The sequence below is a fragment of the Bacillus rossius genome, chromosome 10 (genome assembly GCF_032445375.1).
Source record: "Bacillus rossius redtenbacheri isolate Brsri chromosome 10, Brsri_v3, whole genome shotgun sequence".
Lineage (NCBI taxonomy): Eukaryota > Metazoa > Arthropoda > Insecta > Phasmatodea > Bacillidae > Bacillus > Bacillus rossius.
The window spans coordinates 42465910-42490584 of NC_086337.1; the positions used below are offsets into that span (position 1 = coordinate 42465910).

The window sequence follows — 24675 nt, forward strand, 5'->3', positions numbered from 1 at the left end:
GTATTTATTCATTTATTATTAAAATAAAAATGATTCAATTATATTCATAAAAGTATGCAATCATTTCATCAATGTTTTGTTATGACGTTGTCACGTTAAACTATCGTCCGTAAACCGACTTTGCAGACAACCAATTTTTTTCAATGATGTATAGCACCCTTGAGATGCACTTTATAACGTAAGTCTAATATATGTTTTTAACTTATTTTGTCGTGATGAACATGAAGGCAAAGTTTATTGTCGGTAGAATTCAGACTCATTCGGAATGGTTTCTGCAGCTACAACCGTTATAACGAATAAAAATAGAGCAACGTAAGTTATTCGGTTGCGACACATCTTTCACCTACTTATAAACGGACTTTTGAGCATTGTACTAAATCTACACTAAACGTTTCATGAGCTAGCGAAAATTAATTTACTTCACTGCATTAAAAAAAAAAATAATTATTTAATTTTCCACACGAGTAACTAATGCCAGGCTCCATTATAGACATTTGTATTTGGATGTAATAATAACTTGGTATGGCCCATTCCAATTAAATCTTTATATAATTTATTAGTGATACAAATTCGATTAGAAATTTCCATTGTACATTACTACTCGCAAATGTAACTATTTAATTAATTACGTAGACCGTCACACAATGAATCGAGCAGTTGATGCGAAAGCGGATGTACACCACCGGAAGTCCGTGTCGGTTCATTCTGCATTTTCCGCGAAATATCCGACGTCAAAGAAAAATGGCGCTCGTAGGGTTTCAAAGTATATAGTTGGAACCTATTGTCTATAGCGAGGTTGAAAGGAAGACGAAAACATTTTCATAGAACGGGAAGGATAAAAATAAGAGACGGTAGGAATCGTTGTAATTATAAAAAGCTACATTATTCCAAATTGAATAGATTATGTTTTCTTCTAAAAAAAATTGTTTCCATAAGATACAGCAATATTTTTAACTAAATCTAAAAAAACTGCTTTCTTGGCTACATTTAGTTAAGGTTACAGATGTTTTATCTATTCCAATGCAATAGAAATAGGGACAGACCAACACTCTCAGTTTAAAGTTTCAAAAAATTTCGTGTACATAATTTATTTAGTTTATAACTTGTAGTAAAATGGATAAATCTAATATATATTATTTTTTTCCTTCCACTGTATGGTGATGATTCTGCGGGTATGTTACTTTCATAGCTATAGGTAAATATGTATGTGTGCGCAAATGTATATAATCGAATCGTGGTGAAATAGGTACTCATCAGTATTTCAGCCGACGAAACGGGGTGAGTTAGATACACTTTAGTATTTCAGCCGACGCGACGTCCTCATAGTGTAGTTATTTGGTTCAAGCACTAACTTCGGAGCGAGGCTAGTCAGGCGAGTTTAGAATCACGACTAAGCCATGAAAGTAGGAGGCGTTTTTAATTATAAGATTAAAATATAGAATTATAGTTTGCTTTAAAGCTATCGTTCATTAGCATGCCGGTTTCCAAGCAGGGACTCTACCAAGCCACATGCGTAAGAATAGGTACGTGCTACATTTTGTGGGGGACATTTTCGATTTTGCGTAAACCCTTAACTTTCAAAGCCAAAATAAACCACGTTTAAAACATTATTGTTTATTTTTTAATATTTATTAATTCTGTATGATGTACCTATAAAATACATTGTGTTAACTAAAATTTCTTATTCATCGCTGGTTCGAATAAAACTGCTGTGACTATAAAGCTAGAGAGTAATTTGGATTTAGTATCGTCTTGCTCTTCTTGCCCCTGTAAAATAATATTTTTTCCCCTATTTCTTGACCTGATTCTGAAAATATAGAATTTAATGTATTTTGAATGGGTAGATTCCTAACATGTGTTGGGAACAGTTGATGGCTTTTTTTTTTTTTTTTTTGCAATGCTTTGTTGAATTTCATATCTGCTGGCCAGGCGGAAAGAATCGACCCGTAGAAAATAAATATTATACATACAGACACGTCCTGGTATCACATGTCCCCGTTATTTCTTTAGTTCATTCAATGGCGCGTCTCATGCAGAACAGTGCCAACATAACCAACCTGAAATACGTAATTTGAATGATTATTGCAATCGAGATGATTGATATAAATCATTATTATTAACTTACGCCATTGAAATTTAGTACTGAATGTCAAGAGAAAACCTGAATAACGGACAAAGAAAGGTGAATACACAAACGCACAGAATTGGAGCCAAAATTTTCCGGTGTCAGTCCTGCGTTGATAAACAGAAACTCTCAGTCTGTTTGTTTTTTTTAAACTTCGGTAGCTATGGTAAACACGTTTAAAAAAAACAGCATCTACCAATTTTCTTTTTAACTGAAATAATAATAATAATAATTGATAAAAATATCAACTATCAAAAGATGCACGAATTTCGATTATTCGGGCTTAGTGAATAGAAGGTTTTCCCATGAGAAAGAAGGGTCGTGCGCCGCCGGTGGATAATTTGATCGACTGTGAGTCCGTACCGCGCATGCGCTGTGGACGCACGCGCGTGCGGCTTCATTTTCCCCCACCCCTCCCCACCCCGTACCCTCCCTTCCACCAACCGGCATCTCCCCCCTCCCAACACCACATACGCGGACGAACGTCACGCGTGTCTTTCATCGACCCGCTGACTCTCTCTCTCTCTCTCTCTCTCTCTTTTCTCTCGCTCTCCCCTCACCATTTCCCCTCCTCTTCATGACTTCCGTCCTCTGCCGGCCGGCCGGGCGGGCGCTACATTATTCAGTATTTACGCTGGCCGGCTCCGTCGGAGAAGTTTTTTTTTTTTGTTACCAAGCCATCCTCTCTCCACCGGCGGTAGCCCCGCGAGAAACTAGCCAATCACCGGAGCGGCCTTGTGGGGTTTTTTTTTGTGGTGGAGGGGGAAAAGGTGCAGCTGTGGGAAACCCGCCGTACGTTCGTCCATGTTTGATGTTCCTCCTCTCTTCTCCTCTCCGCCTTCTTCCCCCGAAGGAAAAAAGGGGGGGGGGGGTTGTTGGGGGGGGGGGTTTGTTGGCGTCTTAGAAGGATGCTGCACGTAGTCAAGGCGTGCACCTGGGTGCGCGTCATTTGACCTAAAATTCATATCTCCTAAACGTCACTTGACCTAAAATTTAAAATAATACTTCAGTCATTTGACCTAAAAGTCTTTTGCCCTAAAAGTCATATCTCCTAAACGCCACTTGACCTAAAAGTCAGTTGCTCTAAAAGTCATTTGCCCTAAAAGTCATATCTACTAAACGTCACTTGCCCTGAAAGTCAATTCGCCTAAAAGTAATTTGCCCTACTAGTCATTCGACCTAACAGGCATTCAGCTGAAATACGTTTTAGGTCGAATGACTTCAGGGCAAGTGGAGTGTACGCGTGCACCTGTGTTAGTGAGGCGGGATGATAAGTGCGACGCTCGCTGGTGCCTCTAGCGCGGTATAGCCTCTAAGCGCGATACTCTTGAGATTTGGGCGGTACCCGTAACATTAGATATAGCTGAGAACTGAAGTTGAAGTTGTAACGCAAAGCACTTGGGGACTTTCAAGATTATTTATCGTGTTTTTTCATGTTTAAAAAAATTTAAATACGTGTTTCACTCTCCTAAAAATACAGTTTTAAAATAAAATTAATAAATTTTCATCGCGTTTCAAAGGGTCGTTGTGTTTGTTATAAAAAAAACTTGGTCACAGTCATTTCTGAAAATTGCGATGAATGGTTCGAATACGAACACATTTGTCCAATTTTGTGACATGTTACAAGCGTAAGTAGAATTGCCGCATACTATAAAGTTAGAGATGGGCTATGGGACATTTAACTGAAAGGAAATGCACAGTGATGGAACTTTATATATCTTTATTGTCTCTATACATAAATGTTGCTACGTTGCTAGTAACGAGTCGCGTATTGATTCAGAACTTTTTCCTGCTGGCATGCGTACGTAATACAATTTTTTAAAACTCAAATATATATTATATGTGTGTACTATGTAGTATATAAGTATATACATATTTGTGTGTGTAGTTGTGTTTTATTGGGAGTGTGTGTGTGTGCGTGCCAAATATGTGTTATCTGTTATCTGTTAAAATGATATGATATTAAACTTCGCTGTAAAAACAATTTTGGAACCAACATAAACTGCTCATAATATTTACATAGTGTTTTCTTGACAATAATAATAACTTTTTCTCAGTGGTCAAATCATTCGAAACCCCCTCCCCCCTTCCTCGCTCACACACACACTCATACACACAGTTTCTCCCCTCATTCATCTCGATGTCGACGAGTCATGGTCATGATGATTATGTTGATAATTATAATGATGATTGTGATGATGTATCGATGGTGATTATGACGATTAAGATGATGATTCATGATTCAGTTGATGATTGGGATGATTATTAAGAAGATGGTTGATGATGGTTGATGATGGTTGATAATGATTGATGATGGTTGGTGTTGATTGGTGTTGATTGATGACGATTGACGATGATGATCAATTATGATCATGGGGTGATCACTCCAGAGGCTGTTTGGCAACTTCAGCCACAGTGACGTGAAGATAGGCCATGGCACCATTGGGGCGTACTAGGCGAGATGATTATGTCATGTTACACCTATTGCCTTCCAAAGTATTGAGATGAAAGGGACAGCATAACACCCAATCCTCAACCCAGAGAAATTTTTTTTTTACAAGTGATAAACCACCGTTCTAAGCTTGCCAGCCAGAAACTCCAAACACAGTTTTAATGTGTATTTGAATGTCAGTTATTTTTTTTCATCGGCATTGAACCCTACAATTTCTCTGTTCAGTTTGACAGTTTTTACTGACTTTGACGGGTGCGTGTGTTTTTTTTTTTTTTTTTTTTTTGGATGAATTCAGACGATAGAAAATCACATCCGGGCCTTACCCGGCGCTACCGAGGTTGGCTTCTGGCGAGCCGTAAAAAAAAAAGTTTCAGACGACGCGATGATGTGAGACGTTAGTTCGCGCACGATCGAGGGCGTCGGTCGCGTGTGGGAAACATCCTGGAGAGAAAAATATTCCAGTTGCGCAGTCGCGGAACGCGGCACCCCGTCGGCAGGCCATAAAAAAGGGGGGTTAGTTTTATGGTAGGGGGTGGAGTTGAGGGTTTTGGTGTTTGGTAATCCCGTGCTGCTGGCGGCAGATGTGTGGGCATCAGCGGGCGAGAGAAAGAGAGAGAGAGAGAGAGAGAGAGAGCGTGTGTGTGTTTGTGCTGAGGGCCCGGAGGTTACTGGTGGGAGGGGACACCAGTCAGGGGGGGCGTCACACGCGTTTTGATTTGTGACCGCGGGCCGCTTCCCGCTGCCAGTATTGATCCTCCACCTCCCGCCGCCAGGAGCGCTGCAGGGCTGTCGCCTACCATTCACGCCTAGTATTCGACATGCCCGAACATTACCGAATACCTGCATTCGGGTGTCTTCGGAATTCTTTTTTGTTAGGTGAAAAAACGTTTTTTTTTAGATGCCGGAAATGTCGATGCTAACTTCTCCAATGCTACCAATGAGAAAATCTAGTCAATGCGAGTGTTACATATACTGGAAAGTTATGTATGAATGAAAAAAAAAAGAAATAAAACAACATTTATGTTTGTTCTTCTGAAATAATAAATTTGTAATTATTAAGGTGAGTAATTTTTATAAAAGGGAAAATAATAATAATAAAAACTTATTTTTGACAAGGTTTTTCTGACTTTGTGATCTAATAGTTCACCATTTTAACAAATGATTAGGTTAGGTTTATGTATTGCAAATATGTGATATAGAGAATGAAAATGGTCAGTTGGGTTAGGTTGTGTGGACAGTGGGTTATGTTAGGTTAGGTCCATTTAATATTCTTTAAAATTAGGATGATTGGTTAGGATAGGTTAGCTACATAGCTAAACAAATGAATTCCGAAGTCACCCGAAGGCAGGTATTCGGTAATGTTCGGTCATGTCGAATACTCGGCGTGAATCGTAGGCTTCCCCACGGGACCCGCCGGCCAGTGTGGCTGGGGCGACAGACAGACAGACAGACAGACACCCTTCGCGCACGAAAACGGACCAGAAATAAAAAAAAACACCGACCACCGCGGATCCGTTCAATTTCCGTAGCAACGCCCTTGAAAAAAAAAACTGCTGCTCGTGGCAAAAGCGGTGCAATACATGGTGAGTCCGAATTGGACCGCCATACTTCGTCTGCAGGTTCATCACAACAAAATGATTCGATAACATCCACACGACTTGGTCTTAAGTGCTTTCCGACGTATTTGAAGTTGGGACTGAACAACCTTTTTTTTTTACTGTAAATTTAAGAGAAATGTATTTAAGTTGGTACACTGTGCGTCTGTATTATGTTTAATTGAATGAAATTCTATAACCACCGCGAATTTGGTATCTGTAGGTATCTACATTATTTAATGGAAGTAATTAAGTGTAGTCAATCGCCACAAAAACACGTGGAAAATAAAGATTTTTTTACCCCAAATTAAATCAATGAAATAATTTTTCTACAGCGACAAACTTTGCTGCGGTTCTAGAACTTCGTTCAATTAAACGTATTCCAGATGCTCAGTGTTACATCTTAAATACTTTCTCTATTATTCACAGTAAAAATTGTTGTTAAACTCCAACTTCAAGGAAGTTTGCTAGCCTTGGGAAGCACTTCAGAACGTAAGTTATGTATATGATTTTCAAGTATTTTTTCGAGATGAACCTGTACCCGTAATCTGTCGGTCTAATTCAACCCAATCTGTACACGTAATCTTTATAATGTTCTAAATGTTTATTTATATATATATAATTTATAACCTCTTTTGCCTCAGAAAATGGATGTATTTTAAGATAATAGGGAAGTAAGTAACAAGGAACACAAATGGAAGACACAAAATCTTCTAGTAGCGTACACCCTCACCAGTGTTTGGTTCCATGACAGACAATTAGTGGCCTTTAATAAATATTGAAAGTATGTGATCAGTAATTATCAGTTTTACTGATGCGCACGTTGTTCTGTTCACAGTGGAGGATCTCAGCGATAACGGTACCTCGATGTCGGTCGTCGTCGATATTTTTCACGCGTGAAAAGTTCCGCGCACGTAGGTTTCGACGATATCAAACATGTAGTGCGTGATTCGGAGTTGATCCTCTATCCTGTACATAACAACTTCTTTCGAACTTATAAGCTCTACCTAGGTTTCAACTTTCGGGGCAAGAAAAGGCTTCAATGCGCTGGAAATATATAACGAGCGATAAAAAAAAATCACCATGAGTAATATGCAATTATGCACATTGGTCTTGCGAACGGAACGACTTAATGTCGCTTGGTGCTTGTTTTGGCGACATCCGGATCAGAATTTTTCCCGTTCTCGCTGAACCTCGAAAATAAGAAATGCTGTGTGTACGAATATGTGTGTGTGTGTGAGTGGGGGGGGGGGGGGGGGTGTTATGGAAAAAAAGGTGGGGGGGGGGGGGGGCAGGCGTTGCAGTGGAATTATAATGATTAAGGGTTAAAACTCACATTACCCACGTGACCACAGGAGCAGTCGAAAGAAAACGGGATTGAAGGGAGGGACACATGAGTTTTTTTTTTAAAAAAATACTCTCGCTTCGCATCAACGAATTCACGTCACGCTCCGCTTGTAGGGACACGATCGTTAAACGGCGCGCGGCTGTGTGCCGCTGACGTCATCTCTTTATTCCGGCTTTGCCCCGCGTACGAAGGGAGAGAGGGGAGGAAGTTTTGCCCCGTGGAGGGGATGGGATGGTTCCTCCCCCCCATCCTCACTTTAGATGGTTTTTTTTTCCGTACCTTCCCCTCTTTCTGCACGAACCTCGCCAGAGAAGCGTTCGTGCCCGCAAGACGCGGCGGCTGGTTGGAGCGGGTCGCGTACGTGCAAGTTTTCCGTGAGCAGAACGGAATTTTGTTTTTGGCGGTGCGGAAGGGGGTGGAAAGAGGAGAGGGATCCTTTTTGTTCCTCTTCCTCTGTTCGTTCTCCTTCCCTTCCTTCCCTCCCTCCCTCTTCCTCCTTCGACTCCTTCACCGTGTTCCGGCGTTCTCTCGGAGCGCGTCAGGTGCAGCGGCGCAAAAAGTTTTCCCCCTCCCCCCTTCATCAAATCGCCTCCTCCTCCCTTTAACCATGCGCCGCGGTGATTAGTTTTCGGAGGTGTCGCCGTGTGACGGCTACGTGCCCCGCATTTTCGTCACGTGACGTAAACGAGCTTGACTCGGCTACCCCTCACCCCTCCCATCCCTCCAATTCACCCCTTCTCCTTCACCACACACTCACTCACTGTTCCGGCTTGCGTCAGGCATGCTCGCTATCGGGATTTATGTTGCAGCGCTTGTATTTCCACCAATTTTCTCTCTTTTTTTTCTCCATTGCGCAAGGAATTTAAAGGGTGAGAAATACAAACTGAAATACGGCATATTAGTTTCAATAATTTTAATAATAATAAAAAAATTACTTTAGTCAGAGCAGAGATATTTCCAAGGCCATGGAATAGTTTGTATTGAATTATTTCAGTTTTAGTGAGAAATACAAACCGAAATACGGCATATTAGTTTCAATAATTTTAATAATAATAAAAAAATTACTTTAGTCAGAGCAGAGATATTTCCAAGGCCATGGAATAGTTTGTATTGAATTATTTCAGTTTTAGTCATTTAAAAAATAATAATTCCTTGACTCCGCACAGGGTAAAAAAAATAGGTACTATTATTGTAGTTATTAGTTCAATATTATTTTTTTTTCAAATTTATTTATTACATGAACTAATTTTCTCGTTGGAAAATACACCACAAGCTACGTTGTACAGCTTGCGCTTGAACACAACTGGACTAAACGCGCACGTGCATCGAACTTGATCCTGTTAAATTCCTGTTGCATGGTGCGCGCGGGTTTCGTTTTACCCCCCAACACGCCTGAAAGAAGTAGGTTATATCTTCAAAAAAATGATAAATAAGAATGCTATCCAATTAATAGTTTTGCTTGATTACTTTCGTATTGGTCAGTCATTATAAGTTTATCTTTTAGGTTAAAAAACAGGTGTGTAACTCATGAAAATCACTCCCCCCCCCCCCCCCCCCCCCCCCCAAATAAAATTTTTTTTTTTCAAATATTAATTTATAACAGTTTTCGTTTGGCAAAAAAAAATAATTTGGCTGCAGAAACTGAGCCTCAAAATAAATCTCGAAAGCATCCACAATTCACTGAAAATACGGATTGCAAATAAATTGTAGTAAGTAGCTTTACCGACGAAAGTGGGTTGAAATAGCACGAACTATCATCTCCGTTAGAAGTTTGTCAGATTGGTTTTAGAACCTGCCTATGAAGGCCTTCAGAGTGTGAAATTACGCTGGCGCGACGTGTTCGTTCCCTTGTGGTTTCACATTTCAGCCTCTCTCTTTCTTTTTCTCTCTCTGGTGGCTTTTTTTTTTTCGCTCTTGCCCGTCCGATCTGCATAAATCGTTCCTGCGGACACATTCTGGAGTCGCGGCCCGGGGTTGGAGGGTAAACTGTGGCGTAATGAGGCCCTGGTCCGGGGAGTGCCCCGGGGCACGGCATGAAAGGGGGGGGGGGGGAGAAGGTCATTTGATCAACCCGTCCTACCCCCTTCTCTCCACCCCTCAACCTTCCAACGATCTCCCCCCCCCCCCGGCATACCGTCCGACGCCCCTCGGCAGTTGCGAAAAGGGGTGGTTGGGTTTGGGAGTGGGGAGGGTATCTAGCCCCGACCCGCGAGAAATTACGTTTACCTGTAGAGCCTCGCTCGCCGCTTTCACAACCCCTTCCCCTCTCCCCCGCCTTCACCCGTAACACCAGGGTCCACCTCAAACACACAGCCCATCCGCAAGCCTTGCTCCCCTCCCCACAACCCCCTCCCCTCCTCTTCCTTGACCCGCTTACAGTCCTTCCCAAGAGTCTACAGTCCTCTGTGCCAGTTGAGAACATATTAAAAAGTTTAAAAGTTCTTGCGCTTCGCTACTCGCAGCTCATAATCATGCATTTATTTGTCTAAACAAGCATACTTGTGTGCATAGCTGCATTATTGCAGCTACAAATGGACATATGTATGAGAAAAAAATAATTCAGAAGTATGCATCCTCGTTCTTAACCATGCATGTTAATTTCTGTTCCATGTTAAATAAAAGAAAAATTGATAATTTGTTTTAAAATTGCATAACAAGTGGGTGATTGTATGCAATAAACTCGACCACGCTCTGCTACCAAAAAACTCGGCCCCACCATGCTACCAACATCTAGTATCCACTTTGAATGATTCTTGTAATGGGAATGATTGATTTAGTACAGTTTCATGAAATTATGTCATTGCTGGATTAATCGGGATGTAGGAAAACTTCAACAATGGACAATAAAGATGAAGATGAAGATGAAGAGTTACTATCGTCACGGACCCGTTTGCCAGAAAGCTTCTTGGCACGCAGCCTAGGCTGTGCCTGATGTGTATACTTATATTTAATTGTCCCTGGAAGTGATAATCACAAGGGCTGTCCGAACTGCAAGTGAGATATGCTAGAGAATGAATCAGTGTATTTCTTGTCTACTTCGAGTTAAAGAAACTTTGCCATTTAAAAAAAAGAAAGTTATTTTGTAAGTAATATTTTACATAACCTACTTGTAAAACATTTAATTTAATCTATATTTTAATGGTGATTTTAATAAAAATATTTTTATAAGGAAATTTAAACAAACACCTGCACATATTTACAGGTTTTAATTATGAAACAAAATGTAAAATTATAAAGTAAATTGCCATAAATTAATACGATACTAATAAAGTGTAAAAAATAATTAATTACAGTTTAACATTGGATGTTTAAATTTATTTTATTTTATTAAAAATAAAATAAAAAATAATGTTCAGTTGGCTAACACTGTTTGAAGAGGCAAGACATTGAACCGTCCACTTTTGTCAAGTAGGGCCAGTGCCTCAAGGACAAGTCAAGTGCGCAAGGCCGCAAGTACACAACTGCTTACTTGAATTCGAACACAGCCTTAATTCAACTGAGTGCAGACGAAGAAATTATATTCCTGTCCCAACGAGAATCGAAAACCCCGCCCGTTGCCTGTTATGCTGAACGCACACAGAATCAGACAAGACGCGATGCAGCACTGCGCGACACCACATGATGCCTCGCGTGACAGTTGAACACAGTATTTTCTTTACGTCATTTATTACCGACATTCATAAAATCAAATTGCTGTCACGATATTCCTTCAAAGATGAATTTTATAAAGTAGGTAAACATACTAATCGATCTTCATCTAACTCCTTTATCGAGAAAAAATAAAATAAAATAACTTTACAAGTGAATTTTTACTCAAATTGAAGTTTCGATGATAAACAGTACTTAATTAGTCAGCTAGAAACACACTACATCATATTATCTTTGAAATATTTGTGCAATGGGAGTGCATGACTTGATGTAGGCTTTTGGACATACGCCATTGCTTAGCACATGTATGTCTGCAGAAGAAAACTACAAAAAAAACACAAATGACAAAAAACACAAATTAAGCAAAACAATTGCTGTTGTCAGGATTTAACGCCACACAATATTCCACAACAGGAATATGGTCAACAAACAAGGAAAAAACAAAGAAAATGGACTAACAGAACGAAAAACCCCCCACAAATGATGACAGCACAAAAATTCCGAACCCAAAAAAATTCAACACAACAGTTGAAACGAGACAAAAAAACACAGCAAAACGAAAAGACGAAACAAACACAATAGTTTTCAAAAACAAAAAAAAAAGATGTTTCGATGATAAACAGTACTTAATTAGTCAGCTAGAAACACACTACATCATGACTTTTTTTGAATAATGTTTTATGCTCGCGCATGTACAGAACACCGCAGCCATCAGGCAGTCTGCTCGCGGCGAATTTGGAGCAGTCGTTCGATGTTGCCGCCAAGTGTTTGATCGCGACAGTTTTGTGCTGCATCCGATTCAGTGCTGAAAGGCTTTTATATGAATACATGGAAGTCAACTACTATCAGACAAAATGTCGTGTCGTGTTGTGTCGTGCCTCATTCTGTGTGAACTGGACCTTACTGAGGGGGTCAGCACGATTGCGAGGGGTAAGGTGGAGGTAGCCTTTTCTCGCCCGGCTGCAGGATGGGTAACTGTTTAGGATTAAAGGCCGTAACCAGAAGTAATAAATAGCCTCTCCTCATCGAGATTTGAATTGAAAAAAGATCATAATATTTCTCAATTTGTATTGATAGTGATGGTGTTATGGTCGGAATCTAGTTAGGATTCCCCCCCCCCCCCCCATCCCCCGGGGTGATGACCATGAGACTATGTGAGAGGATCGTGCGGGGTGGTTGCCCATTGACTTCTGCTGTTAAGGACATTAAGGTACAATACAACACCCAACACAGATCCCCAGTCCAGAGCAGGAATCAAACCTGGGAATCTTTTGCTCACCAGCCTGAAGATCTTATCACTGAGGCAAAGTATGGGATTTATTTACATTACTAAACGTAAATATTTTCATATGAATGAACAGAAAAATTTAATCATATTTCCATTAAAATTACTGTTATAAGGAGGAGCGAATTTAAAGTAACTATATGTATTTAGAAATGAAAATGAAATACACATATATTCCCTCTCTATCTCAGGTAAAACTAGTTTGTAACTGTCGAGATTAAATAAAAAAAAGTTAATATTTTTTTTGTTCCATGCGTGATGGGTATCTAAGGAGAAACATCGTAGATTGGTAACTCCAAAATATTAAGTAAAATGTATGTTTTTATTACATCGCAAAGATTTTCATACGAATGTCTTTGACGATGGTATCAATAATATTGTAGATAATGTACGGTTCTCCAACTTCAGCATAGATAACTAAACTATGATTAATTTTCAAGGGGCTTGTAATTGCGACATGTAATAAAGTCACAAAATAAATCAAATAATTATTTCAAAAAGGAAATTTTCATTAAATTTAACCTTAAAGTTTATAATTCGAAATTTGAAAAATGAAAACTTTTTATTTCTATGTAACAATCCAAAATAGTATGTTTATCCCTATTTTTATTGCAAATTGTGAATATTATAATATTATTATTTCTTGGTTCTACAATTCTTTGTATTTTACTGGAATAATTTTTTTAGTTCCTTAATTTCATTTATTTGTATTTTTTGAAGAAATACTTTTTGATTTTTACTGACGGCCTAGTGTTCCTGTCTTGACAGGCCAAAAGCCACATAATGGTTATTATAGTAAAGCTTCCGATGGTAGTTTTTGCTTAAAATTCTCTTGAAAAATTATTACCATAGTCTTTGTATGGAATAAAGGAAGGAATTGCTGGGTGGGGTGTAGGTAGTGTGCACTAAGACAAAAGACTGTGTTTCATGCTTATGGCAGTTTAGGTGGGAGCTAGGGAGAGGAGTGGAGTGGGGAACAGCAGGGAAGGTAACGAAGACAAATCGAGTCCTTGCGGCGAGCATTTGTCTGTGTTCTTATTACTCTTGCAGCGAAACCCTGTATGGAGCTGAAACAAGACATGCTCTGCTACCAATAAACTAGACCATGCTCTGCTACCAATTAACTCGGTTGTGCTCTGCTACCAATATATCGGGTTCTTTTTAACCATATTACAAAAACATTAGAATGTTTTTGGTCGGCTGTGGCAGATATTTTATACTTCTCTACCTCTTTCTCTTCCCCAGTTGATGTTTGCTGGCGAGCGCGAAATTTGAATATTGGAAGTGTGTGTGGGTTTGTGGTGGTGTTGAGGTGGAAAGGGGTAGGCAGTGGGTGGTTAGGGCCCGCTAGGGCTCAGGTGGCGGTTCAGGGAAGGGGGTTAACTGGATTCTATAGCATCGCGAGGCTGGGCGTCCAAGTGCTCCCAAACTCCAGGGCATGGCAGAGTGAGAGGGATAGAGAGGGAGAGATTTGAATTTCAAACCAGGACTCGCGTTCCACTTCAGCCAGCCAGGCGCTTCGGCCCCTCGTTGCAGAGAGCAAGAGCACCCTATCTCGCAGGTAATGATTTTTTTGGCCGATGAACGTATGTTCGTTGCCAAAAGCTTTAGCACTTCCGACTCATGTGACTGAAAGTGCATTTCAGCCGATATCAGCAGTTTTTAAATCAGCCTTTAAAAACATTCCACTTATGTTCATGTTTCTACTTCCATCTCATGACTGTTCTTATTTATTTTGTGGCTTTGATAATAATAAAAATCTTCATGTTCCAACTTCGTTTACAATAAGTTTTTTTATAGTTTTATGTACAATGATTAGAGTAATAATTTAGGTATGTCATCAATAAGTCATATACACAAGAAGTATTTTAAAAACTTTTAAGCTTTTACTAATGATTTTGTTTCCTCAAAAATGTGTTTTTTTTACCTTCTAAACAGTATCCTTCTGGCATCACTTTAAATAGATTATCTTGCTAAATAGCATAATATACGTTTACAAAAAATAGGCAAAATACTTCAACATAAAAAATTCATGTAATTATTTATATAAATCAATTTTTTGCCATGTAATTTTGTAAAACTCAAGTACAACAGTGTAAAAATTAATATTATTAGACGAAAAACACATGAAACCAAAATATTAACCAACTTTATGATATATTTGTTAAATAAAATAATTCTATAAGTTTCACTCAAACTTTTTAACAAGTGTATTAATATTTAGTTTTCTTCTGATGCTACACATTAATTTGGCAACTTATTTCCAAAAAAAAATTACTTTGTGGTAAACTAAACGACAGATAAGAAAAATTTAGGTAGTTGAAATGCTGGTTTGCGCCTTTGAGACTTACAAAGTAAGCTGAAGGTTTTTATGCTAAACGTTTTTATGCCTATCGTTTCAATCCCTTCAACCAGATACTGCATTTTGATTGATGATGACGTTGTTAACAAAAATAATAATTAATTAAAGCAAATAAATCGAGTTGAAATCCTTTGTACTGTTTTAAAACATAAGTTTCAAATGGTTTTGTTCATAAAAAACGTAAGCTCATTGAAGGAAAGTAAAAAAAATAATAATAAAGCCGTTTAGAGAACAAGTGTTTTGGTCTTTATCGTTAGTTGAAAACTACAGAAATAAATTTTATTAATCTCTGTATATTACAAATTGTAGTTAACAAGCTTCCAACCAGGAAGCAGCACGGTATTTTCGTCATGTAATCTGTTTCAGTTTTTATTTTTCAGTTAATACAAAAAGAAAGCAGCACAATACATGTCGCGTAGGCTGTGTTCGGATTGTGTTTATCAGTTAATACAAGAATAATCTTGTTAAAGAAAAAATGTTTCGGGGGAGGAGGGGGGTAGGTTTAATAAATCTAGTATTTGTCCCTTCCTCCACATGTTATCGATTATAATTTTTTCCTCACTCGTGACATGTTTCCTACGAGCTGTAAAAATTTATTTTCTGGCTGTAATACACTCTAGATATGAACATGTTAAAACTACAGAAGAACATCAGTTGAATTTTCACTGGGAAACTTTTCGAATTTTAATTAACAGTGGAGCGGTTTAAGTAGTTCTGTAGTAAGATAACACTGATTTTCTGTACACAGAAATTGTCTGTACTTTTACGAAAGTTTCCTTTGGCAACCAGTTGCCAAGAAATAGTTTGTAATACTACCAAAAAGACATTGTAACTTCGTACAGCACATGGCTAGGGTTCTTTTTGTATATATGAAAATAATTTTTTCTAGATAATACTAAGTATTTCTTACGAAAAATGGTGCATAATTTCATATTTTGATCTATGTTTCATTCAAGCATAATTTTTTTAAACTATGGTAAAGATCATCGATTTATTCAATAATTTGGCTTTATTTTGTTTTAGCATACTTATTAATTACAAATAACTTTAACTTTTGGAGGTAATGGGACAACGCAAAGCATAAATGCCCAGGTAAGAATCCGAATCCAGTATTTCTACGAACACTATATTTTGTATTGATAGAGTTGTTTTCATGTCAGTGTACAAAATTACAAATACCTGTCATTTTACATCAGTATGTCTGTTCCATTTACAAAAAAATAATAATTCTACAATGTGTAGGCTAGTGGGTCTTCGTTGCACATCGGCTGGCGTTGTAACCGATTTCTTAACGAGCCGAGAAATGATATTTTATTTTCTCTTTGTGGGTTTCAGTTTTCGTGCATCCTTCATTGACGTGAGTTTTTTTCAACTTTTTTTGACGTGACAACGTCTAATAAATCGATGAACGCCGGCTGCACGCACGAAAAAGTGTCCCGTTACGCACATTGTCCCGCTACGCTGTGTCCCGTTACGCTTATTGTACGCTTGCGCAGCATCTATCTCTCTTCCACTCGATTGGAACAACCAACGATTTGACGTTTTCGAGGCACATTAAACTTGAAACACTCCCATTCGTTTCCTACTTTTCCTATCATCGTCCTATCCTTAACAGGATAACACAGATTGGAAGAAGTTAAATAGCAAACATGTATAAAAGTTATAGTTAAAATTATCTCTTCGTTAAAGTAATAAACACATTTGAATTAATGAGTGCAAATAAAAGTAAATTTATGAATTAAATTGTAGATTTCATTTCACTCCATACAAAATAGTGATAATTCAATAAAAATGATTCAATTTTATTCATAAAAGTATGCAATCATTTCATCAATGTTTTGTTATGACGTTGTCACGTTAAACTATCTTCCGTAAACCGACTTTACAGACAACCAATTTTTTTTTTTTTCCAATTCGGACCCCACGACCATTTTGTCTCTAGTTCCACCCTCACGCCTCGCGGGGGAGTTCTCGCGCGTGCGATGGGTTCGGAACCCGGTCCAGCGGCGGAGGGATGCTGCTGCAGGAGGAAGATGAGATTGTCATCGCCAACTCGCGTCGCGGCTGGCGGGGAGGAATTGGAAATGTTTCCTCCGCCGACGTGGCCCCCCGGGAGCACTTGCGAGACGGATGTATTCACGGGAAGTTTCCGACCCGTTTTCCGGAGCCCACCCCCCCCCCCCCCCCCCCCCGCCGGATATTCCAGGGCATTGTCTTCCCCTCCCACGTTCTCCGTCGTCACGCGTTCTTCTGCCTTGCCGATCTCCGCGCGTTATCACGCCATTGAGATCCGCGCAGACCAGAACGGAGTTTTGTACGAACCCAGTCGGATATTGCGTCACGCCTGCGTGTTATCCAGTCGTCCATGCTCGCTCGAGGCTCGTTGTGCGCCTGAACTTAACACCGAAACCCGTCCAAGCTAGAACTGCGAATCCCTTTGTGTTCGTTGGGAAAAACCGACACCAGACGGATCGCCTCGAGCAGCTCGCAGTGCGCTCGTTGTCCGCTCGTAGCGCGCTCGTTGTTTGCTCGCTACACCGTACAAACTACGCGAGCATGTTACGTTACAGGCTCGGCTCGCATAGTGTGTACGCGCCTTAACACTTAGCTCTCGGTACAAGGCATTCGGGAGGGAGTGGCTTCCTGAATGCGGCGGGAGTCAAGGAACGGAAATGCGTGACCACGGTGCTGCCATCTGTGGCGGAAGGCGCGAAACCAAAGTTCAAGAAACCAAAGAAAAAACTTTTATAGTATTAACTGTTTAGTAAATTTTCAACAAGATGGGCAGTATCTTGATGAAATTCCACGTCGAAAATCAGATTTAAAACCGAGGTTTAGTATTTTTTTATAGTCTTTTTTCGCTTTTATTGGAGCCGATTCGAAATATAGTTTAACATTTCGGTCTGCTAATAAAATGATTCATTAGTCAAAGAAGCTGCTTCAGCAGCGAATTCTAGAGGCGGGTGCGAAAAATACACGTGAATAGCGTCAATAAATTTAGTTTAGAGACACTTAGGTTGCGATTAAGTTCGCCTTACCGATGTTTAGTTTCTGCCATATCATCTGGGATGTCCATGCATATAAAAGCGTGCATGACAGTTTGTTTAGCAGTAGAGAAGTATACCTAATATTCTAACACAAAATCAGCCACCATAGTTGCCGACTAAAGCAGCTGTCTTAATGAGTAGAAATAAAAATATTGCTGTAATTTAACCAAATACTGAAAACACGCGAACATTTCAGCAGTGGAATCTAAATTTATGTAACCTGAGGAATGGATTGTTATCTTCTCTTCTATACTTTAATTGTGTATAGATATACGCTAATTTGCCCTTATTCCAGCTTGGTTCTTAATTAAATTTTTTCGTGGTTTACACTTGATTTATGTGTTGTGTTGTGAGATGGTGATAAAATGCGAGCACATAAGATGAAATAATTATTTTCAGTGAAATTTTAATTTACATGTTGAATTTTGTCGTTATGGTTATGTTTACAATAAAAAATGTAGATTTCCGTTGTTTTTATTTTTTTTAAATTTTTGACGCTGATAGATCACGTGAAACGTGTCACGTGTTTGTAGGCACAGTAGATGTTAGCCTAAAAATGTTCGCTACCGCGCAATTCAATCATCACACTTCCGCTATTTAACTCTACGGATGATAGGTCAGTGCCACTTGTTTAGCAAAAAACAACCCCGAGAAATTACACTGCACTTGCAAAGCTTCGTTATAAGCCGGAAAACTTGATATTTAGAAATTTATTAATTCTATCGCAAAATTTAGGACTTTTAAGACAAAGGCTACAAACTGTGAAAAACACTATCTCGCGGTTTCTTTTCCTGCCAGGATTGAAACATAAAATTGCCTTTAACGTTCTAAAACCTTTAAATAAACAATTATTTTCTGATAACTACATTTCGAACAATTTGACATAGTTACATTATGATTTTAATTCAAATTATAGGCAAAAATACGAAATTATAGCAACCAAATAATTATGATACTACCCCCTTGAGGGAGGTAGTCAAGATTATTTTTCTTTTTTCTTTTTTTTTTTTGCCTACAATACTGGTTAATGATATGTTGCATCAACCGGAAAGATGTGCTTACAACAATTTAAATCTGCTCTTACGTCGATATGTACTTAACTGAAGAATTTCTACCTTTTACCATCCCCCCCTTCTCATTACATGTTTATATTCTTAAATATATATATATATATATATATATATATATATATATATATATATATATATATTGGTGAACTTGCTGGCTTCTTTGTCCTCTCGCTCGAAGAACTTGCTTCGTTTAATTGCCAGCGGATCCCTTCGAGTGCGCTGCTACCGGGAACGTTTCCGTCAAGAAGCTCAATTATACGATCGCAAGAGATGGAGAGCAAGGTTGGGTTTCTTTCTTTATATATATTTATATATCTTTCTTTCTTCGTCTGCCCCATTCAACCACAAGGGATGTCCCGAGCGCCATGAAGAGCTGGTTCAGCGTCTCTTTGCTAGGCGAAGGGACGCGAGTTGAGGGGTGGAGGGTCTGGAGAAGGGGGAGAGGGTGGTGGGGTTTCTTCTCGTTCAGTAAATTGAAGGGGAAAGCTCTCTCCGCAGACAGCAGTTAGATCTCGGCTGCGAGGGTCGTGTTCACTGTTACAAATTACGGTATATTTACGAGACTTTTTCAACGAATAAAATCTAACCCAAACAAATGAAGAGTTCTTCGTGATTTAAAATAATTGAATCTTCGCTGAAACTACGCTTTATTTAGACTCCCGAATTGCGTGTTTCGCCCTCAATGAAGCTAAATACACACGTGGAGGACAAAAGAAAAAAAATTGTTCTTTCTGTATATTTTACCTGATTTTGAATTTTTTTGTTAGTATACGAAGAATATTCTTTTGGAGTCATGTTCAAAGTAGTAAACTCTACTGTCCGCAAATTTACGAAGATTCCTGGATAATTTGTAACCAGCGTTATTCGTAAATTTATGGAGAAATTTTTTTTTAAGTGTTCTTTAGAGGAACAGGGGACGAAGTGCAATTCAAATAAATCTACCGCTTGACGTTCCTGTAAATGAGCTGGCGAGTTCATTGGGCATTTATTTTACTCTCTAATCACTTTTTTAAAAATCGAATTTGATGTATAGTATGTTTATAATAATTGTTACATCATTGTTAAGGCCTCCTCTGACACGCCGAGTTGGTTTTTTGTTTTTTTATTATGCCATTTCTACTAGTGTTATTACAAAGTAATTTTCATGTTGAAGTATTTCGATAGCTCTCTTAGGCATTTGTTTTTAGGTCACAAAAAAAAATTGGTCACCATATAGTTCAATTAATGTTCTTTCGGGAGCTGTAAATCGTCACGCAAGTAATTATGCCTTAAAATACTTGCGTGGCTTTTCACCGCCCTTATATTTCTGTTGAGAAAATTTAAAACAAAATGTAGGTATTGACAGCACCGAGACAGTTATCGTGAACAATGGTAATGAGAAATAACGGAATAACATACATGGTCGAGTCTTAAGCGGCCCGCCTACCCGGGCACACATACGGTGTGCAGAGCTTCAGGAAAAACAACGCGATTTCAAAACTACTCAAGATATCCGAGTGGGGCCTATTTACGAATAGCATTTAAGAGTTCGCTGAGGACCGAAAAGTACTTTTAATTTCGGATTAAGTTTTCAAACTGTATTTTTAGAAGCGTTAAAATGTCTAAAACGCGTGTTTTCAGAGTAATTTTTAGGCATAAAACAATCAGTACAGATTCTTGAAAGCACTTAAGGAGCTTGCATAACACCTTTATCTTCATTTCTCCGCCATATAATGTTACGGTCACCGCTCAAATTTCACAGTTATCAATTGACGACGAGAAGACTGCGCGCCAGTTCAGAGCCTTGCGCTTAGAGGCGATACCGCGCTGGAAGCACCAGCGAACGTCGCGCTTATCATCCCGCCTCACTAACACACATACACCCCTGACGAGGCGGGCCCCTTAAGGGGGAGAAACGGGAACCGAAACAGTTTTTATTGTATATTTTTTTTTAATATTAAACATTTACCTTCGTTAAGACAGATATTACTCATAAAGATTTTTTTATGAGACTATAAAATACACAGTGTCAGTTAACAGTTTTATTAGAGTTTTAGTCATTATCAAAAAAATTAACTCAATACAAAATGCCAATGACTTCACTGGGAAAAGTACAGGATGTCCATAAAAGGATGTCGCAGTTTCAGTCGTATATTATAACAGTTTAATTTAGACTATTTACAACAAATCATACATCAAATTGAAGTAAACTAACCTAGTTTTTTTTACTAATGTTTAATATGTGCACCTTTAGTTATACGGCACACATCCAACCTATGTCCAATTCTTCCCACACTTTGGTTAACACGTCCGGAGTAATGTAAGCAATAGCCACTTCAATTCTGTGTTTCAATTCTGACAAATCATTAGGTAGCGGCGGAACGTAGACACAATCTTTTATAAAACCCCTAAGGAAAAAAATCTCATGGCGTTATTTCAGGTGAACGTGGAGGCCAGCGAAAAAGAGCTCTTACGACCAATACAACGGTCAGGGACTTCGACGTTCAACCACTCTCGTACAAAGAGATTCTAATTGGGAGGGGTTACATCCTGTTGCCAAATAAAGTTCACGCCTTCACCCTCTACTAATTGGGGAAAGCTGCAATTGAGAAAACAACAAAGCAGTATTCGCACACGCGGTTACATAAAACTGTTTGATTTAATCTTTAATTCCAGCCTTGAGCCAACACTCTACAACAGCTTGCAGTTGATACTGTTAAATTTAATAACTGGTACATTATTTTATGGACATGCTGTATTCCTAGAAGCTAGTCACTATAAATTTCACCAAATTTGTTCTGTTATGGACTGTGTATTAATGAGCCCTAATTTTCCATATTAAAGGGTATAAATGTTAAGGCCTAAAACCTGTTAAAACCAAGTCGACGTATTTCGGTTCCTACACTGTGAAAATAAATTTTGTACTTTTGGACAAAATGCATGCGGTAGCAGAGATCCCACTGACGTTAGTGCAATTTTAAACCTTAATTTTGATGTATTTTTAGTCACAGTGGTCAAGCGCATTGTCTGGCAATGCTCCGGGTAGGGTTCGTTACCTACTGTTACAGGTGTTTATAATTTTTTTTTATTTCTCTCATGATTAAATTATTGGTTACATAATTTAAATATGTTTTTTTTTACATTTCAATTGCATAATTAGACGATGTATAGAATAAAAGAAAGCTTTACAAAAATTCTAGCACATATTTTTTTTAAATTACAAATAAAATAATACGTTATTATGACAAATCACTGCATACAACGTGGCGAGACGCTGCTCACAACTGTATGACTGTTCCAAACTGTAGGAATACAAGGTATAGTAATGGTCGATTATACAGCTGCCAGAGTCATGTGCTTTGAACGCACGAACGAGAATAAAGAAAAAGATCAAATGGGAGTAGAACGACAACATAACTTTGCTATCGAAAGGACAGAAGTCAAAATCACATACCACGTTCCACAGTAAATGCAATTCAAAAATTTATAATTTAAAAAAATTCCAGTTTAATTATATTAATTAACTAAATTACACTTTAATTTATTATATTTAGTATTCATTATAAATATACATTTAGGACGTTGAAAGAGGCACCTACCTGCTTCTACACACAAAGTTAAAGCTAAATCTGTGAGCCTCTATTCGGAATATCCCCCTATTAGATAGTAAAAGTTTTGTTGTTTGCGTTACGAAGCTGTGGAAATAGGACTTTGACTTCAATTATGTAATTAGGACGTTATCAACATATTAAAATTTTTGTTATTATATAAAATTCCGAACTTTTTACAGTTTATAAAAAATTTTTTAGAATATTGTAACAATAATGGAATGCAAATTTTTTTTTATCTTGACAAAAAAAACACAAAACGTTTTTCTCTGATAGAAAAATAATGACATGAAACTGGAAAATTCAAGCTTTCTGGTTATTCTCGAGTTTAACAGCTAAACAGTACGATTTTTTCTTCTTTCTTTGTTCCTTTCTTTGGGAAACTTCTCTGTTGAAGTATTCACAAGAAGTGTTTGTGCCGCGACAGTTTTAATAACAACATAGTCTCTCTTTTAGTTCTGCGCTCGTCTGCGTCCGACTAATTTAAGTTTCAGTAACTACATTCTGCACCTGAGTAGACTTTTTCCTCAATACTTCCTCGTTCCGAAGTTGGCTAAACTTTTCTTGCCATCTCACTCTTAATGTCCTGTAGAGCGATAACCCCACCGTAAGCTTGTTCTTAACCATTTCCCTTTTTTATGTCCGGTTTTACGAGCGCCACGTCGCAAAACTCATTTTATGTCGGGGCGGCTTCTTACTACGGGCTGTATCACTCGATGTCCATAAAAGCATCGTTCACGACAATGAAGCGCAGTTCACTGTTAGGAGCATGTGTAGGGAGCAGAGGTACATGTCATCTATCGAGAGCGTCATTCCTGCATGCGGCGACATGTTGCGCGAACTCTCCGCTATAAACAGTTAGGCCTTAAAATATTCACAAACCCAGAGTCTAGTCTCCTCAGCAACATATTAATGCTACTGGTATTCTGGAATAACGAAGTTTTCAAATTTTCATTGGTCGGTCTTGGCTCGTAAGCAAATAAAAACCGGTTGTCTTTTTGAAGAGCGCGATTAACACAGCGAAATACCCGTTACCGTAGTTTTTAACCCGAGCGACGAACAGAAAAAAATCTGTTATTTTTAAACTTTCATTGAAACACATATGCCTTAATGTAAACTTTTGGACATACGCCATTGCTAAGCACTTTTTCTGTAGAAGAAAACTAAAAAAATACACAAAAGAAAAAAAAACACAAATTGGGTATTTTTTAGTTTTCTTCTACAGAAAAAGTGCTTAGCAATGGCGTATGTCCAAAAACTTACATCAAGTCATGCACTCCCATTGCACAAATCTTCCAAAGATAATAAACACACATGCGTCACACATACATACGTTAGCCAGCAATGTTTTTTTTTTCAGTTCATATTTTTTTATCAACATGTTGAAGAGAAAATGCGTTAATCCAAAATTTAACGTTCATTCGGAAAATCGCTGTGCTTGGACACATTTCGAAGATTTCACAGATAGGTAAATTTAGTAAACATAACCTTTAAAAGTGCACCAATAATTATAGTTTTCCAGATGCAGTAGTTTAAACATTTATCGGAAACAAAAATGCCGTACGTTTCTGTAACTTTGTGCCGGGACGCGATGAAATAGAAAATCTTTCTAATCGGAAAGTTCGATGCGCCCGCGAATTTTGTTGCACTGAAGTCACATGTGTGTCTAACACAATGTGATGGAAAATTATTTAATTCGCGTTGCTTTCATCACAACGCTTTAATCGACTCGCTTTCATCACAACGCTTTAATCGACTCGCTTTTGTCACAACGATTTAATCGGGTCGCTTTCGTCACAACGCTTTAATGAAGTAGCTTTCATCGCTTTGCACTCGTGGTTTTATTGTGATTCAAGCATTACGTTGAACTAAACACCTCTTTACTGTGAAATCACATTTTGTTTTGGGTTTAGACTGCGATGAGAACAGTGTAAATGCAATGAAACATTTAAATCTCGGTTCAGCAATGATTTGATTTAAGAGTGTCACCAAATTATTTTATTACTAGGTGCAATTACCCGCTTCGCTGGGTTTTTTGGTCGTTTTTTTATTTATATTTTTTTTCATAAATGACATTTTTTTCTAAAAAAACACCAGAATTAGGTTAGATCATAAGGACATAAATGCAATGAACAATATAGGTTATTATTTTAAAT

At 38.3% G+C, this 24675-nt stretch overlaps 1 protein-coding gene across 1 annotated transcript in view; it reads left to right on the forward strand.

Annotated features, from left to right (window-relative positions):
* The window catches only part of LOC134536026 (pneumococcal serine-rich repeat protein), a 608959-nt gene that overhangs the window by 172723 nt on the left and 411561 nt on the right, over nt 1-24675 (forward strand). The gene's annotated exons all lie outside the window — the stretch shown is intronic.